This window comes from Cuculus canorus, chromosome Z, assembly GCF_017976375.1.
Source record: "Cuculus canorus isolate bCucCan1 chromosome Z, bCucCan1.pri, whole genome shotgun sequence".
NCBI classification, from domain to species: Eukaryota; Metazoa; Chordata; class Aves; order Cuculiformes; family Cuculidae; genus Cuculus; species Cuculus canorus.
This window is the reverse complement of record NC_071441.1, coordinates 53,183,442-53,203,711: the sequence shown is the minus strand read 5'-3', so window position 1 is coordinate 53,203,711 and position 20,270 is coordinate 53,183,442.

Below are 20,270 nucleotides of genomic sequence, written 5' to 3'. Positions count from 1 at the left end.
TTAAAATATTAAATGATGATAGTCAAATTAGGCTAGATAATCACAATATAAATCTTCAGTCCAACTTGCAAAATGTAGTCTATTAAATTATGGTATTCCATACTTTAAAATGTGATCTACTTTCATGACTTTCTGGATGATATTAGTGACATTTTGTGTACACTTTATGTATGCAAAGATCACATTATGCCTGTTGTAAAGTCTCATATTTTTTTTTTGCCTATAAAGCATGTAATAACACTACTATATGGGTTTTATGCATAGGCATGGTATTAACAGACAAATGTCTTTAATATAGCCAGAAGCTGAAAAGTCATATCTGATATAAGACAGTATTGTACAATGCAGTCCTGTGTAACTAATAACATCAGCATGAACTCTATACCCAGAATGTGTTTGCTTTGATGGGCTGGATTTTTTTTAATTTTACAGCAACTTTTTTAAGTAATCCCAGTCAAGAAAGACCCCCAAAAATGTAGTGTCACCAAAACATCAGATGATAAAAAGTCCTAGAGGGAAATAGGGACTGGGAACAGTTGGTTTACCAAGGGATTTTAGACCATGAAAGAAGTTCATCCTATAACTTCTTCCTAACATTGTAATCTTCACAGGTGACAACAATTCTCAATGAAAAAAAATACACATCAAACCAAAACAAACCAGCTGAATGAAAAAGCCCTAAATAAATAAACAAACAAAACCAAGCCACTGTGATCCTCCTCAACCTGAACTAAGTAAAGCCTTTGCATATAACATTTTAAGGAAGGCCTCTTAATTGAGCAGGCTAACAACTACTTTAGCGAGATAGTCTGATACTATTTCAAGTTAAAATACCTCAGAGGTCTGGCAAAACTGCTCAGACGGCTCCTTTGGAGATTTCCTCTTAGAAGGATATGACCCAGCTCTTGTTTCAATGCATGGATGCTGACAAAGGTTGACATGATGTATGTTTATTGTATGAAATCTATGCTCCTCAGCAGGAATATACACGTCTGAGAATCACTTGTTTTTTCTTTATTTGTCTATAATAATGCTCTAAGTGAAACTCAAGTAGCCAAACTCTATATTTTTATTAGGAATCTACAGGCTTTCATATAACCAAATTATCTATGAAGATAACAACAACTGGGACTAGTTCTAGACAAGAGTGAGACAGCTTTAGCACCATTGATTCACAAAAGTTTGCAAAACACAATTATGTAGCAAACATATTTGTAATATATTGATTGTCTAATAAATAGTAATTATATGTTATTAGTAGCATTAATAAGGTTAGAAGTAAGAGTATGAGTAAGTTTAGTAAACTACAGCAGTAAACACAGCACCAGTAAACTATTATGTAGTGAATTGTGGGGTATGTAGGCAACATTCAATAAGCTCCATACAAGCAGTTTCCCACCCATGGCTGGAACCCACATAGTTTCATTAAAGTTTTAGGCAGGTGAAACTCTTTATCTATGAAAAGTGCAACTAGAGGATCTTCAGTGCATGAACTGTTCTTTCTTCACCATTTACTCCCAAGAATGAGTAGGAAATACAGGATACAGATGGGTTGTATTTACGGTACCTAGGATATACTTACTGCATAATACAAAATAAAAATCATTATTGTGCTTTCTCCAGTCTTATTCTTTGTATGTATCACATAAAAATATGCATAGGTATATAACTAAAAAGTGTCATGTGACCTTAGAATAATTGTTTCTGACAACTATGTCTTCCAACGACACGATATTTATAAAAACTACCCTCCATCCACAGGATCACCCTCACTGTCTTGTGAGGTCCAGGCAAGAAAAAGACAGCAGAACAAAAGAAAGGATTCATAGCAACTCTCCTCCTCAATAACAGAAGTTTTTGTAAAGGGGGTATATATAGTTATATAGTTTTTATATATGTGTAAGTATTGTCTGTGTGCTTCCACTGGGTAATATGATGATCAAGGCACAAATGAAATTAAAATTAATTATATTAGCAATATTTTTTGTGGACTTTCTGGGTTTTGGCACCAGATGAAAATATTTTTAGCACAAAGGCAAACAATTAGGTCTGAGATAATATTTCACTTTAAGAAGAAATTCAAAGAGAAGTAATTGACATCCATACTTTGAAAAATTGTCTCATTTTCTTCTCTTTAACAAAAATTTGAGCCCAGTCTCTCAACAGTTTACTGTCTGTGCAAAATAAATTGAGCTGCTACTTCCTCATGAAATATTTGTGAGGGGATTACTCATTTTGTTATAAGCCATTATGATGCCAAGCCTTGAAGCTCAGCAAAGAGTTGCATGAAATCATCTTAATGCCCCTCGCATGCACCCCTTCAAAAAATCCTTTCAGAAAGTCAATCTTCTCTGTCATTTGCTGCAGTATTCAGTGTAATTCAAAGAACACTGAGTCTTTTGCTGTTGTTTCTGATGTGAGTAGTGCTACTTGAACAGTTTTTCTAAGGAACATTTGAGATTTTCCTCATCTACTGAAATGTTCAAGTGGAAAATCAACAAGATTAGAGACAGATGGTAGGAGATAATAATACTTTAATAACTGCAAAAAATCATCCTGTATAGTTGCCTGTTATTTAATTATTAAACGCTTTGTGGCTGACAGGAAAAAAAAAAAAAAAACTATTTATGCAAAAGTCATAAGAGGTTTTGTACAATAGACATAAGACCAGAATTCTACTTTCAACAGTAAGATGGCAATGAGGTCATTGATACAGGAACAGCAACAATGGTGCAACTATAAAGCACCGCAAAAAGCCAAGGTATTTTCTAAACTAGTTTTACAAGTGACAGTGACAATGCAAATGTAACCGTAAATACGATACAATGATCTGACAGCAACAACTACGTCTCCTCAAAATGGCAACTGGAAATGCTAAGAGGAAAGCTACAAGGCACCTCTGGTTATCTGGTAATTGGAAAACCATGAATCAAAAGCACATTTCCTGTAGATCTCTAGCTTTCAAGTGAATACACGCACATACACACAGAGGATACACTATTAGGAGAAGTAGGATATATTTCTGCTCCAAAATTTTAATTGAATAGCCATAGCTGTATTTATTCAATAGGTTTTGCTATTTTTTTTTCTCCAGTTTGTACATCAGTTCAGTTCACTTTCTTTTTTTGTTCTGCTGCTCCTCTTGGTTCAATTACTGTTACCTCTCCTCCACCTTTTTCAGCACAACTGAATCACTTGTGTATGTTGCTTCCAATATATGGGAAGGAGGGGGCAAGAGGTTCTAACTCACATTTCTCCTCCTCTTTCCAAGAAAACCTGTGAGATTCAGAAAGTCTGTATGTTGTACAGATTCCTGGCTAGTACAAATTTGGCTTACTTGCAATGAATATCATAGAACCATTAGGTTGGAAAATACCTTTAAGGTCATAACCTCAACTGTAAATCATGTCCCCAGGCACCTCATCCACCTGCCTTTTAAACACCTCCAGCGATGGTAAATCAATCACCTCCCTGGGCAGCCCATTCCAGTGCTTGATAACTCTTTCCACGAAGAATTTTTTCCTAATGTCCAATCTAAACCTCTCCTGACACAGCTTAAAGTCATTCCTGCTTGTCCTATCACCTATCACTTGGGAGAAGAGACCAACATCCACCTCTCTGCAAGCTCCTTTTAGGTAGTTGTAGAGAGCAATAAGGTCTCCCCTCTGCCTCCTCTTCTCCAGGCTAAAAATACCCAGTTCCCTCAGCTGCTTCTCATAAGACTTTCTCCAGCCCCTCTACCAGCTTCATCAGTTTTCTTTGGAAATGCTCCAGGACCTCAATATCTTTCTTGTAGTGAGGCACCCAAACCTGAACACTGTATGCAGCCTCACTGGTGCCGAGTACAGGGGTAGAATCACTTACCTGTTCCTGCTGTCCACACCGTTCCTGATATAAGCCAAGATGCTATTTGCTTTTTTGGACACCTGGGCACACTGCTGATTCATATTCACAGAATCACAGAATCACAAGGTTGGAAAGGACCCATTGGATCATCGAGTCCAACCAATATTCAGTCAGCTATTGACCAACACCCCCAGGTGTTTTTCTACTGGGCAGATTTCCAGCCAGTCTTCCCCAAGCCTGTAGTGCTGCATGGGGTTATTGTGTCTCAAATGCAGGACTTTGCACTTGGCCCTGTTGAACCTCATCCCATTGGCTTCAGCCCATTTCTCCAGCCTGTTCAGATCCCTTTGGAGAGACTTGCTCCTCTTTAGCAGATCGACACTTCCTCTCAGTTTAATGTCGTTCACAAACTTGCTAAGGGTGAGCTTGATGTCCTCATCCCAGTCATTGATAAAGATATTGAACAGGACTGGATCCAGCACCAAGGCCTGGGGATACAACTTGTGAGCAACAATTTAACATGAGTTTCGTCGCGTTATTTCAAAAGGTAGTGATAGACAGACCCTGTGGCAGATCAAAAACATGCACAAGTTGCAATGTTAGAAGCTACAATTAGATGTGAAGAAAAAGTTTTTGAAATTAAGATGAGTAAATATTGCAACAGGTTGACCAGGGAGGTTGCGATTTGTTCATCCTTGGAAATATTCAATGCTTGCCTTGGTGAGGCCCAAAGAAACTTGATAAAAGTTAGTCATGTTTTGACCGGGGCAGAATAGGGCTGGGGTTAGGGATCACAGGTCTCTTCCAAACACACAGTTTCTTTTATGTTGTGTGGAATTAAAAACGTGTTAGACATACTGCTTCAGTTAACCACAAATAGCTAAAAATCAATAATTTCTTTTTTTTTCCCTGAAACTTTTCTCCAGGTGCCCATACTGAAAGTATTTTTCATAGTTCTCTTGAAGGACAGAAGTATGAGCTGCATGAGTATTTTTGCTCCTTTTCAGCACAGTTTTGCAGTGGTGAACAGAAAGCCTTGGCTAGCTGTAAGGAAGAAAAAGTGGCATTTGATTAGATGGACAGAGCGATTTGAATAACATGATCAAGCACTGTAGCATATGGGCTTCATTTTGTTATGCCTGTGGGAATGGCAGAGGACAGAAAGGTTCTGCCTCAACTTCAAAAAAACTTCAAATGCAAAATGATATCCATATTAAACTCAGGAGCTCTGTTAAAATTTCATGCTCAGTGGTAATTTCATGAGTTTCCTACACACACTCTCATGAAAATTTGATATTCAATTTGTCTGCCATTTTGGACAAAGACAAGCTTCTATACTGGTGTGTCTATTAATTTACTTTTATTCTTCTAGCTCCATTCAGCCAGAGAGATTTCATTAAGTATTTTTCAGGAAGGGCCTAAGTTTTAACCTCATGTGCAGCTACTTTCAATAGTTATCTCATGGTGCCATGGGAGATGGGTGAAGAAGTTAGCAGATACAACAGAAAGCTTTCTGGGGATCATCTAGATTTTGCTATTAAAGGGTTCTCTGGTATAGGAGGTACTCCTATATAAATGGTGTCCTATAATCATAATGTCCAGGAACAGCTACCAAAATTCAGACTGACTTATAGCTGTTTTCCTTCTAAAGCTTTGCATAGCTACATCCAGAAGAAACTGTATTTACTTAGATGTTAGAATCTGTAGAGTGTATACTTACTCCAGTAGGAAGCAAACATCCTCTAAGGAAATAACTAGATTCATTGACTTACTTAGTTTTGAGAACAAATCTAAAATTAATAATTGATCTCCAAATCACAAGAAAAGCAACGGGCAATGTAAAAACAGAGAAATGTCATGATTCACAAAAAAAATGTTAGGCTTAGAAGACACCTGGCCCAATTTCTAAGCTTAGAAGTGCAACTATCTTTTCACTACCATAAACACGAGTAAAGTAATAAACATTTTTCTGGTTAACTGTCATGTGCATTCATTTGTGGGTTTTTTTTTTCAGAGAAAAGCAACATAAAACTTCACTTAAAATGAGAATAAGGCATCAAGTCAATTTGCATGCAGTGGCAAGAGGTCCCTCACAGAGGTTAGTAGTGATATCAGAAAGAATGTCACAGCTTTCTGGATGTTCAGCAAAATACATTATTTGACATTATGAAGACATCCAGCAATATAAGTTACTTTTATCACTTCATATGAAGTAACAATATTTGAAAAAATACGTGTACAAGAGTAGATGAAACTGCTTCTGATTGCACCTGGGATTATGTAATCATAAAATAAAGTCTGAAAAATCATTATGAAATAGATTTGTCAGAAGAAAAATGTTGTTAGAAATTCTAGCTTTAGTTATACCACTGTATTCAAGAGGCCTGAGCATTTGAGTGTTTTTTTTGCAAGACAGCAATGACTATGACTGTCCACCAACTATGTGAATTGTTTTAACAGTCTCAAAATACTCATAAAATCACAGTTAAATTGGAGGAACATAGACCCACACAAAATGAGGTAATGAAATAACCTCAAAGTGAACAACTTTGACAGAAATATTATTAAAGCAAAATAAATAAATGATTTACTTTTGGATTTTTTTTTTAAGATTTTATACACACAAAATTAGAGGCTGACCTTTATTTATTCTGTTACCTATTTTTTGTTTATTTTCTAATTCCACTGTGTTAATTACAGAAAAGTTTGGAATTGTTAGGTATTAATAATCCCACAGTGACTTCTTCTAGTCTTTGCCTTTTCTTAGATAAGTATCTCTCAGATTTGCACTTTATTTTTTTAATCACTTCCTACATAAAAACACTGTAGTACATGACTTAATACAGTCACTGTGACCTTTGAGAGATTTCTGGATGCATATATTCCCCAAGCACATATTATCTCTCTTATATATTACATTCCTTTCTAAGACTGCTTTTTCAGTTCGTTTTTTCCCTCCTGTTTTTTACACACAGGACAGATCAGCCTAGTGGGAACATTTCCTATTGTTGAAATATTCTCAAACTTTTACCTATTAAGAAATGAATATGCAAAACAGACTTGTTTCCAAAATTTACCCCTGTCGTAATATAGAAACATTTTATACTAACGAAGGCCACGATGCCCTTGAAGGACCATGAACAATGCAGTAAGAGGAAACAACGGATAGCAACAGTAAGCTATGGCTCTATGCCCAGAAGCTGAGAGGGAGGTATAAGTTAGAAAAGTAGAAATCACGATAACTTAGGGGAAAAGCATGTAAAATACGCAAAGCTAATTAACCAAGTAAGCATCTGATCTAGGCACATGGACAGTAGCCACTAACCAATAGTAGTATAAACTTATACACTTGAACAGTTGTTTGTAACTAATCGAATGATGCCAAGTGTTAGATGCAACATAACATAGTGTATATAAGGAGCTCACTAAGAGCAATATACATCTCCATTTACCACCTCACTGGAGTCCTTCTTGTTACTCATTCCTGCATTGTAATCTTTGCAGTCAGTCATGTCGCACTTAAACCTTTTTCCTGCCTTGCTTTCCCTAGTTATCAGTCAGTTTTAGGAAATTGCACAACTTTTTACAACTTGTAAGAACCTGAAAGAAATGTTACAGAACTACAATTCCCTTAAAAATCTCTCTTGACTTTGAGAACATCTATCTTCTATAGAAATCTCTTTCCTAATTTTTGTGTTGCTGGGGAAAGAAAGCTCAAGGATGTAGCCTTTTACCACCACAGAATTCATTTTCCACACAACAATACCCTTCACTGATTTTAATCAGGATTTTTCTGTGGCCTGCACAAGGAAATTGCTCTTGTCCACCGACTTAATTACTTCCTCATTTCGGTTGCTAATAGAATTTTTTCCTTGTCTTTGAAGATGTCCTCAACTTTCAGGAACTTTCCATCTTCCTGCATCTGTGGACTACCATGATAGCTGTGTTTATCAGATGTTTGTGACAATAAAAGTGCCAGTAACCTCATATCATCTATCTTGTTCTACCTGGTCACTACCAGTGTCTCTCTTACCTTACAAAATCTTTTCTCATAGACCTCACTTAATACCAGATATTAACATGTCTTTAGGTTTGCCTACATCTTCTTAGACAAATCTTTAAATGCTGTAAGTGAATCAGAACTTAGCATGCCACATATATTTACTATTCTAATAAATAAACTAGAAAGATCACTTACACTAAATAGTGTGTTTTTGTGGGCTTGTTATGGATTATTTTTGTTTGTTTTATCTATCTATCTATCTATCTATCTATCTATCTATCTATCTATCTATCTACCTACCTACCTGTCTATGAAAGCTAAATATCGTTACAAGATATTCATTGCCTAAGCACAGCATGTTAAATTAAATTAAAAAAAAAAAAACAAACAACAAAAACAAACAAAAAGAAAGCTGTTTTCAAATATTTGTTCAACAGTACTGTGAATGAAGGGTAAACCTTCATATTTCTGTTTTACATTGGACAAATGTAACATAAAAACATAAAAAATATAATATAGCATAATAATGAGAATAAGAGAAATAATTCTGCATATGATAGGAATGTAAGCAGAAGAACAATAGCAGGTCAGTGGAATTGGGAGTCCTTTTAGTGTCAGAATTACAGGAAGTGGAGGAGTGTTGTGAGTGGATGTTTGCATCAGTCTTAGCAGGAAAGGAGATGATGGCTGTAGTGTTAAATCATAAATAGGTGCGAAAATACCTGTCTCTGTTCCAAATGCAGTAGCACTTCTTTTATCAGCTCCCTGCCTGTGACTGATTTCCTGTACTAGCAAAATCCTGTCTGATTAAAAATTATTTGCTGCTTTTGGACAGTAGATCAGAGTATCTGGTGAAAAACTCTGCTCACAAAAAATCACAGAAAACAGAGAAGGAATAGTTTCTCGAAAGCTGAATGAACTATTTATAAGGATTATTTTAATGGATGACAACTTTGTCTTCAAATGGATGACAACAGACTCCTCAGAGATGTGTAGTTACCTAATTCTGAGGCCCTGCAAAGCCAGAGGGAAGTGGGCACCTGAATACAAATCACAAGCCAGGATCCGTGAAGAATGAAAAGCATTGTCTCCACTTGTGTGCCTCATATTACAAAGCATTCTCAAACAGTTGTAACTGTCCAAATCATTACTTGAGATTTTCTGTAGCACATAGTAATTTATAAACAACACTTTCTCAGAAATTTTGCTGTATTTCCATTCTTACGGCAATAAGTATTACTAATTTTATTTTCTAATTAAAGATTGTAGCATGTACTCAAATAAAATGAAAAGCAAATAGTAAATATTAGGACCTAATGAACAATTTATGCAATATTAACTTGTCAGGAAAATAAACTAAAACATGTGATTTGTATGCCCACAACATTCAAGTTTTCTTTGTTACCTTATTATTTATTACTGACTCTTTTCTGAGGCTTGATTATTTCAATATGCACTTTTATACAAAACACTGTGTAAACTGCAAACTTGGAGTTTGTTTTAACAGCAGTGTAAATATTTATACTTTAAAAGAAATCATCTTCTGAACATTTGCGCTTAGTAAAACATAAGGTTGAATAGATATTGAAAACTACAAATAAATATGGCCAATGTGCAATTAAAATTCTATCTAAATTAATTTTCAAGAAAAAACATTCCACTCTTTAGAAATTCTTTTTCTTATTTATAAAGCTATTAGTACTTGCAGATCATTTACACTGTGTGTAAGGTGGGGAGGTTGAATGTCTTTAGAGAAAACAATTAATGTAGTGAGATATTCTAATACTGACCACTCTAAACTAGATCAATGAGGGTGACAAGCAGCTATATTTGTGAAAAATCACATCTAATGTAAGCAGAGTGCTGTTTTGCACATTCAAAAAGTAAAAATAATAATAGGGACTTACTGAATCAATGTACTTCAACTTACAGGCATGCTACGAATCATAACCTAGGATTTAGTTCCAATATTTTTAAGTTTGTGAGCTTCTTGTTATCTGAAGTGTATGATTTCCAGGAACTCATACAAAACCTCCTGACATTTCAGAAATTAAGATCTTCCTTGTTTCTGCTATTAATACTGAGTACTTATGTAAAACAAATTATCATTTCCATGTTAGATAGAATAAAGCCAAAGTGGCTCACTTTTATTGGTTGCTTGGCTGTAACAGTACTAGTTAACAAAATGAAGTGTATGCCTTTTCCGCCTCACAATTAAATGAAATATTGTTTCAGTATACAATTTTCATTTTAGTAGTTAATTCCATAAATTAACATGATGTTAGTCATCATATTCAAAAAAAGCATACAGATAAATTTGTGTTTTGAAAACTTTATATTTTAGTTGATTTATATTCTCAGTGCTTTTGAGTGCTTTTCAAGACTGGACAAATCCATGTGATCTAATCCAGTAGTAGTACTATCCATGTGAAAATCAGTCCGGGGACCTTCACAGGTCCTTCATAAAGTGAGTGACCTCAGTTGCTCTTCATAATCTGGGACACGGTTTAGTCCTCACATTCTGTGATCTAAAGAAGGAAAGTGTTCCTTGGTTAAAGAGATTGGATTTAAACCTACATTCACCTGCTTTACAGAATCAAACATACACATGGAACTTCCACAGCTGTTACATCACCTTTATTTAGTCCCTTATCTGTGATGACTGAATCTCATTGACCATCTTATCCTCATAGCTTATCTTATCTTGTGACTACTGAATTCAGTGCAGGTAATTAGTTTGAGTTAAACATCTGAGTGGGCTGTTTACCTAAATCAGGAACTTGCAGGTCTCCTTTTTCCAGATAATGAAACTTGAGTAACATAAATCCCTTACATTTTACTTTTCTGTTCTAATATTGTGAAATAAAATAGGTTGCCATGCAGTAAGGTCTATTCAAGCCCTCCTCATCAAGCATTAAACTATAGTACTAAATGAAACTGGCTTCTGTAAAGTAAGTTACTGTACATCAAGGTTATTATACTAAAACAGGACTTCTGTATGATGTAATGCCTTTTTTTCAATAACTGCATATTTAGATGAAAAAGAGATTATCACAAGTAATTTGATTAGTGCCTCACATATTAACCATAATTTTTTTTCTGCATAGATGCATTGATGATCATTATTTGGAACAGATAAACGAAGAAAGTCTTACTTAAACACATTACTCCTAACATCAAATTCGACTATAGTAGCTATCGTTTCCAGCAAATATTAGTACTAAGTCATATATTTTCTAGTCCTTGGAAAGAAACTGGATTTCAAGACCATTTATTCTTTTTACAGTCGGAAGTGTCAAATGTTCTCTATTTTAAACCAGATACTCCTATACTTTTCTGTGCTTTTAAAAGCAATATACAGTTACAGTACAGTGGTTACAGAGTAGAGATTACCAATGAGAACTTTCCCCTGTGAAGTCCTATGTTGCCTTTGCTATCAAACTTCATGTAAGTGCTCCAAAGTTTAGAGACAGCATATTTCTCAACCAGAATCCTTGTCAAAGTGGTCACAGTTTCCCCTATTATAAGACAGAGGATATACTCACTTTAACATAGACTGCTCTCCACAGGTAGACGTGACATGGATATTCCTTCTTCTCAAATTGCCTAAGATTTCACTGTGCTCAAATAGCTATAACCAAAAGAGAGAGTCAAATGAAATTAAAGAGAACAGAAAGAAATGAAATAAAATAGTATTATCTATAATGAAAAATACTATCAATACCAAAATTACAGAGAAATATTTACGTTAAATGATATGAAGCAAAAATGCTATTTGTCCTCCCTTGAAAAGTTTCTGCATTTTCTTCATCTAATTAAAATGTCACACTTCAAAAATCAATGCTTGTCTAATGCTTTCCCTACTACAGTCATGACTTCAAAAAGACATTTACTATATAGTAAGCTACTACTGATGACTACCATTATTTCCCCATTCTATAGTTCAATTGCATACTGTCATGAAGCATTATCACACAAGTCTTGAGCAGAGCAGCACTGTAATTTCCTCAAAATTACTGGGAATTTTGGGTAAGACTGTTTAGAGTGAATTGGTATCATTACCACAAATATACTTACATTATTGATACCATATTTTCTCTCCATTCAGAGATATTAGTTCCAGACACTTATTTCCTCCACATACTGAACATACTATTAACAACAGCTCTGGTCCATCAGTATTTGTGACACCACATATGGTACAGTAGTTTCCTAAAGTATGTGTCCTATATTATCATCCCTCTAATTTCTGAAATTGCTTTGTAAGACAGGTGCACATATCTATCTTACAAAAAGTAGGAACAAAAAGGACACATACAATGGCTCTGGCAATGCACATTAGCAGTAAAATCATCTTTCCTGTGATTTTAGATTGAGAAATTCCAATGCCAAGATGAGGAGACAGGATGCATACTTCAATGGTAAAAAAAATGAACAAAAAATTATTTAAGGCACACATTAATTATTATGGAGATATTCTCTGCAATTTCTGTAAATGATGGGATGAAACTTAGACCCACTGCAACACAGTGCAAAAATAGTAAATAACCTACTGCCACCTGCTGCTCATAAGTCTCCCCTGTCATTTGGTCGTTTGGGTTTGATTAACTTATGTCATATTTGGAGGAAACAACTGATTTCTGTTTCTAACACGGTTCCACTGTATGCAAAAAAAAAACCCTCCACAACACAGTTCAAAATCAGAATTTTTGAAATAAAATTACTTTTTCCACAACATATCAATCATGCTCTACTAAAAATTATGGTTGCATGACTAATGCTATCACAGTTGTTCTGAGCTTTTGATAAATGCATCCTAAATTTTGACAATCATTTATTCAGTAACTAAGACACAAATGCTGGAGCAGCTCTATAGAAAAAGAATTATTTATCTTGTGAAAGGCATGGCCTGGAATACATATTTTTACCAACTACTTTTCAGGCTTGGTAAATCACTTGACTTGATCTTTTCTGTCTCTATGACTAACCTCTAAAAATTGTCAGTTTTACTAGTAATTTCCTTAGAAATATATGCATATATAGATATATATCTAGAGATAAATGTTCAAAATGTTGCTGATTTATTTGCATGACTAAAGGGGGTAGTTTGATGAAAAAAATTATTGGAAAATTGAAATCATTAACTGCATTAAAATTATGCTATAATTAATCTTGTTTATCCTTGGTGAAAAAGGAATAAAACTCTATGGTTTGCACGGTTCCTATCTGCTACATTTTAATCAAGGAATTCTTCCATATGATCACAGACAACTACATAATTAGCCAATTTTTTGCTAACTTATCTTGTTAATTATATTTTTGAATATAGTCCTTAACTCTGACCAAATGAGCATTACAGTTTTATTCAGTTAGTGGATTTTGAATTGTTTTCTGACCACATTTTCTAACAGTCTTACTTAGCCATGTTTTATGGCTACATCCTTCACCACAACATTAATTAATATAGGGTTATATTTTTGAACAGATATCATTATTAAGTGTAGGCTGTGTTTTGCCATAATATGATGACAGCAGAGAAATAGCTTTGGGGGCACCTAAGCCTAGTATTTATTTAAGTACTAAATAATTTCATAAACCTTTATACTACATGATGATGTAGTAGAAGATGAAGAGGTTAACCCAGAAATCCTATATACTTCAGTTCTGTGCTTAGAAGGGACTTTGAAAGATTTTTTTGTTGATTAAGTCCTGCTGCTATTGGCCTCAGTCAGAATGAGAACAATGTTATGTGAATGCTTATCATAATCCAACAAGAGGTTTTGTCTGTGACAGTGTGTGGAAATACCCCAGACTATGTTCTAAAATAACACAGAAAGTCTGTTCTAGAAAGAAAGGTCATCTATGTTTCTGCTGGCCTAACTTTCAGGAGATGTAACTGCTCTCTGTAATGGAAGTCAGAGTTGATGCAAAGGGTCTTTTAAAAAAGACATTCTGTAACAATAAATATTGGAAAGTCTTTTTGAAGAATTTGTTTATCTAATTCCTTTAGGTGTTTGGGCAAATAAAATTAAGGTGTTGTTTCCTAAGAAGGAACTAATCATGTTCTAAAATTTATTATCTCATTATTAGGAAGTAACTAGAGATTAATGACATTATTTTAGGACAATTTTAAACATGTTTTGATTAAAAAACAGAAAGCAATAAGCCTATATTCTTTTAGTAGCCTCTTGTCCCCTACACTTCTCAAAGAATTCCTACAATTAGGCTTTTTTATGTATAATATATAGCCACATCTATATTGTCTACAAATCTGCACATTATCAAGTGATTAAAGACTTGCCCTCTATAAAAAATAATTAAAGCATAGCAGAGGATAAATGGCTTTATTTTCTGAATCTGTATCCAATACTCTCACACCTACTGTTATCCAATGAGGAAGGGCACAAATGCAATAATTTTGGATAAGTATTTTGAGTATAGTCCTCCGTACTTCTCAAACCACTTCCCCATGCTACAAAGCCTGTAATTACAGCTCCATTTAAAAACAAAAAAAGATTCTTAATTACATAGTTCTGTAAATGTTTATTATTTATGGTACATAGCCTAGTATTGATAGAGCTTTCATCTGAAACATGAAAAAAATTGCAGCAGGGACAGTTCAGTGGAAAACAAAATTCATTTCTGAGAATGAGATCAAAAGATACAAAGATTGTATAAGCAAGTGACAGTCACTTCACTTGCATAACAACGCCTTCAAGAGGCACGGACCACATAGCTCAAAATGACGCTAACTAAAAGTGCAAAAAGAACATATGTGTAACATTTTGTACTTCATGGCAAAGAATGATACCTAAACCTAGCCACATGTTATGTGTTTTTATGAATCAAGCAGCAATATGCCTTGAACAGTTCTTAAAGAGGTTCGTTGCAGTTCAACATGTCTTCCCTCCTATCCTTACATGCCAGATAATACTGAATGGCTAATTCTCTTCCATCTCTAGAGTGGTACAATTTAAGGACACAAAATATTTCCAAGAGACAAAGCTAAAACCAAATTTAAACTCCAAAATTAATAGTTGAATTTTTGAAACCACAGCTCCTTCTAAAAGATCTGAGAAGAAACAGTGGTTTAAAAAAATTGTCTGTAATACTGAGTTAATGATTTTCCCATCATTTTACCAACCAACCAGACAAAAAACCACTTAAGATTACAAAGAGGTACTTTTAATTTCTAACTTGATAAGTGCTCTGCTATTGGAGGAACAATTAAAGTAGGGAAAGGCTAATAGTTTCTCTCAAAAATAACCAAGGAGGCTACCATGATTTTGATGGAGGAACATTCAAATGTGTAAACTTTATAACTGCAAATGTAAACAACCCCTTTCAAAACATGCAGAAATGTTGTCCAATTTTAATTAATACAATGATTAACCTGTAAAAAATAATCTCATGTGATAAAGTTTTAAATATATGCCAGGTATTTGGAAATTACACTGATGTCTTTGAAAGTCCTTCATAAGCTCACGATCTCAAGTCTAAGACGGATTTTTCAACTTCCACATATCAGCAGCTAGACTCCGTGAGATTATGAATACTGATTATGGAACAATTAAGTGTGGATTGCTGTTTTACAATATAAATTTTAGCAACTGTCATAAATCAGTGCTTAAAACCAAACCAAACTGAAACAAACTTTAAATTAAATCAATGAAAAAGTTATAGGAAAATTTTCAACTAGAAAGAAATTTTATAAACTATTTTATGCACCAGGGAAGAGTCCAATCACATGTTTGAGTACCTAAGGTACCACTTATTCATAGATGTATGGATAAATAATTACTATCTAAATTAATAGCAAGAAACTTTGGAAACTCTGAAGAGACTTGCTAAGGCCTTTAAATAAACCCACTCTGAAGTCATCTCTTTTTCTTTCTGATGTTTTCTCCTGAAATCAATATGACTACAAACCAAATGAAGCATTCAACAAAAGAAAAAGTTTCAGGAAATTGTAAGAAATTAAGTGCTCTATTTTATTTTGCACTACCATTTTGTTTCATTTCAAGATTGTGATTTTAGTCTAAATTTCTTATTCTTGGTGCCAGCTTTCTGCTCTTTCTATTGATTTATGTTAGTCATGTTGTCATCAAAATCAATAACTCACAACTAGATTTTGCGCAGCTATTGAAGTCCATGGGAAACCCATTATATACTGAAACATGGGAAGTACTGTGTGATTCTGAAAACTGAAATTGCAGAAAGAACAAAACCGATACATGAAAAACTATTTCATTGGAGTCTAATAACAAGAGTATACACTACAAACCTAGAAGGCAAAAACCTGTAGAGGAATAGAGAGGTTTGTTTGTCAACCATCTATTAATAATTCGTAAACTATCTAGAAAAATACTTGAACACTCTGTTCAACTCTAGTTGAAGGTTTAGGGAAAAGAAGATCAAATTCAAAAGGGTGCGAAAAAGTTGCTAGGATGTGCAGGGAAACTGTATCATAAGATACAGAAGAAGACTGAGAAAAGTAAAACACTTATTCATAATTGGAAAATAGATATGAAATCACACACAAATAAATCAGGTACCTTAGAAGGCAAAAGAAACACTAGGTAAGCTCCAAAACAATATTTGGACCAGCATTTTCACAAGGACAAAGAGATTGAAGCTCGAGATTAGGTAGATATTCCCAAGAAAACAGGATGTTTTTGAGGAAGGCTAGTGGAAAATTCCTCTGTATTCAAGAACAGTGACAAATATTTTTATGATAGATGATACAGTGCTGCAAGTGATTGAACTCTGTAACTCAAGAGATTTTTCAAACCCTGTGTTTCATACAGAGGATAATTTACAGTTCAGTTTACTAGACTATGTTAACATTCACCCACTAGCTTGCTATTGAATTCATTGCATCCTGTGAGCTTTTGAGCCAAAGAAAGATACAAGATACATAGAGTCTAAATAGCAAGAGTCAAAATGGGCTCTGGCAAAACTGGTGGTCAATTCTTTCCACAAATTGACATTGAAAAATCAATTTCTTTCTCAGTTACAAGGAAATGCTAATCTATTTCCAAGAGTCTACTTAAGAGAAGTGCTAATAAAATGCATCGACTATAATTTTGACAGCTATTGTTATTGTCATAGTGACTCAGTATTTCTGCTGAAGGACAGATATTTATTAAATAAGATAGGGAGAAACCACATGTTAAAGTTCTATGAATGTCCAAGCAGAGGGAATCAATCTTTATTCAAAGCTCTACCAATCAAAATTAAACAACTATATTAAGTAAATTAATTAATCATTGATTCAACATGAACATGATGAAGTCTTTCATCAGAGCCATCTAGAGTACCTAGATTTTAAACATGATGTATAATAAATTGAAATTTATGCAATATAGAAGGGCTGGACTGCAGGAATTAATGAGTACACGTAATGACTTGTCCTGTAGGAATACTCACTCCAATGGCCTGTGCAGCAAACAATGCCATCTGACATTGAAATCCTGAAGTAGTAACACAGCAATATTTTTAAATGTGCTTTTTTTCTAGACTCCTATCACATTGCTTAAGACAAGCTAACGAACAAACAAAAAGTCTGACTATCTTGCTTGAAACTTTGCATCTACCTACCTATCCATCCATCCATCCATCCATCCTTCTTCTTTTCATTTTTTACCACCGCCACCCCCCGAAATGCTGTATCCATCTTTTTTGTTTCTTTCAATTCTACTTCAAATTAATACTTTTCCCCAACACCTTTTAACTGTTTAGTTAAAGTCCAAGAGGTAGTGATCTCTGATACACACACTTGTAGTTCTCATTCACAAATATTGATTTGTAATTCATCCCTTTCCCAGATTATCATGTTTTAATATAGTATATGTATATGATGTATATGAATAGTTTTGTTTCTTTTTTCTAATGTTATTCTCTTTTTATAAATACATATTTTCATTATTGTGGGAACTTGGAAACTGATGATAAACCTCCTGATTTCTGTGGAGCTCCTTGAATTCTTAAGAGATGTATTCATGATGAGCTAATTCTAACTGGATCATACAGTTAAACTTTGGAATCAGATCATCATAAAAACAAAACTATATCACCATTTTTCCCTTGACTTCATAGAGAAAAAGATGTAGAGATCATAAAATGGTGTGATGTCCTTGGGAATACATTTTTATTAGAATTCTCAAATTGTTTATATAATGTTATGGATTTATGAACTGATTATATTGACTTAATATTTGCCCTCAGCCTGAAATTCTCAAATCATCTGCAATGAGCATATTTAGGCTAACCCTATGGCTCAAGTGAGGCAGCTGGTTTCCCTGACAAGGAATCTCAGCTATGAAAATGGACTCTGCCTTGCACTGGAGTTTGAACTTGCACTGGATCCAGCCTGCTGTGATCTTGGGAAGAGCTATCAGACTGCTGTACACAAACATACGTATATATATCTCACACTCAACAAAAGACATTTCTACATGACTTTGGAAGAAGAAGTAAACCCATATTTTGAAAATATTGTACAACATATCCTCTACTTCATTTTTTTGTGGTACACAATTACACATTGACTTAAATTTTGAAGCATGGGATTCAATATGGATGTTTTTTTCCAAAACTTAGTTTCTAATAAAACACAACGGCAGACACATTTGTAAACTTAGTAGCACATATTTTTTCTTCATTTTAGTTTTAACTTACAGTAAGAATGTGTGTAATGTCTGCTATAATATACAATTTTTTCTTATTAATTTCTTGCAAAAGGATATTGTAAAACCAAAGACTAAAAACTATTGCAACTTTGCTCTCAAGTGATCAATACTACTCTGTTTTCGATTTCTGACTTTTAAAGACTGTAACTTTGCCCATTATAGATGAGGATAAACATCTGTATGGAGACATTGAAAGTTTCATGTAGTTACCACATAACACAAAGTAAATTGTCATCACAAAACACCAGGAAGGATGTTCTGCCAAAGATAAAAGAAAACATCCAAAAAGCTAACCGTTATCCATCACTCATAATTGTACTATTGTACAATTACTCTCTTGGTATTTTTTTAATTATAATTCCTTTTGTGTGTGTTTGTTTTCCTGTTTCTTCAATCTATCTGTCTTCTATGGATTCCCAAAGACATTATCAAAGTTTCCAAATGATTTCAGTGACTGTGACTTAAAGAGTACTTTGACCTTTCCTGGCTGCTAGATGCCTATCAAGGCACTATCTTCCTCAATTGGACAGAGGAGAAGAAATATAACTAAAGCCTTGTAGGTCAACATAAGGACAGGGAAATCACACACTGATTACCGTCACAGGCTAAACAGACTTGGCTTGGGGCAATTAATTTAATTTATTATAATTATTTATAATAATAAATAGAATCAAATATTAAAATACCTTTCCCCTATTCCTCCCTTCCTCCCAAGCTCAACTTCACTCCTGCCTTCACTTCCTCTTCTCCCTAAGCAGCACATGGGAATGGGAATTGCAGTCAATTCATCACACATTGTCTCTGCCCTTCCTTCTTCCTCATGCTCTTCCCTTGCTCCAGTGTGGGACCCCTACAACAGGAGACAGTCCTTCATAAATTTCTTCAGTGTGGGTCCTTCCCACAGGCTGCAATAGTTGATGAACTGCTCCAATATGGATCCTTTACATAGGGTGCAGTCCTTCAGGAGTAGACTACTCTAGTGTGGGTCTCCACAGTGTCACAAGTCCTGCCAGAAGACCTGCTCCACTGCAGGCTCTCTACAGGTCCCTCCAGGAGTCTGCTCCAGCATGGACTGTCCACAGTCTCTTTGAGGTGCATCTACCTGCTTCAGTGGGGGGGTCCTGTATACGGATTTCTGCTGTGCTGTGGACCTCTAAGGGCTCACTCTAATCTTTGCCGCTGGTTGCAGGGGAATCTATGCCCTGGTGCCTGGAGCAAGCTCCACCCCTCCTTCTTCACTGACTTTGATGTTTACAGAGCTGTTCTCTCACATTTTCTCACTCCTCTCTCTTCTGCTGCTGCTGCACAGGTTTTTTTCCTCATTTTAAATACGTTATCCCAGAGTAGATACAACCTTTGCTGGTAAACTCAGTCTTGTCTAGCTGCCAGGTGGCACTGGTTCATCAGACAGAGGGGAAGCTTCCGATGACTTCTCATAGAAACAAATCCTGTAACTCTCCCTTCTACCAAAACTTTACCATACAAACTCAGTGCAAGTGATCATAAAAACCTAAGAAGAAATAAACCCTTTTTCAGACTCTAAGGTCAGCTTTTAGGATGTCAGCTAAAGATAGAAAGAAAAAAAACCCAAAACACTCTAAGGCTATACTGCCCAGTTCATTCAGACCAGCCATATTAACAGACATATTCAGTTCTATGCATTCTCCCACTGACTGAAGCATGGAAAACAGATGATGTTTGTCCACCATATGATGAGGAGGAGCGGGAAG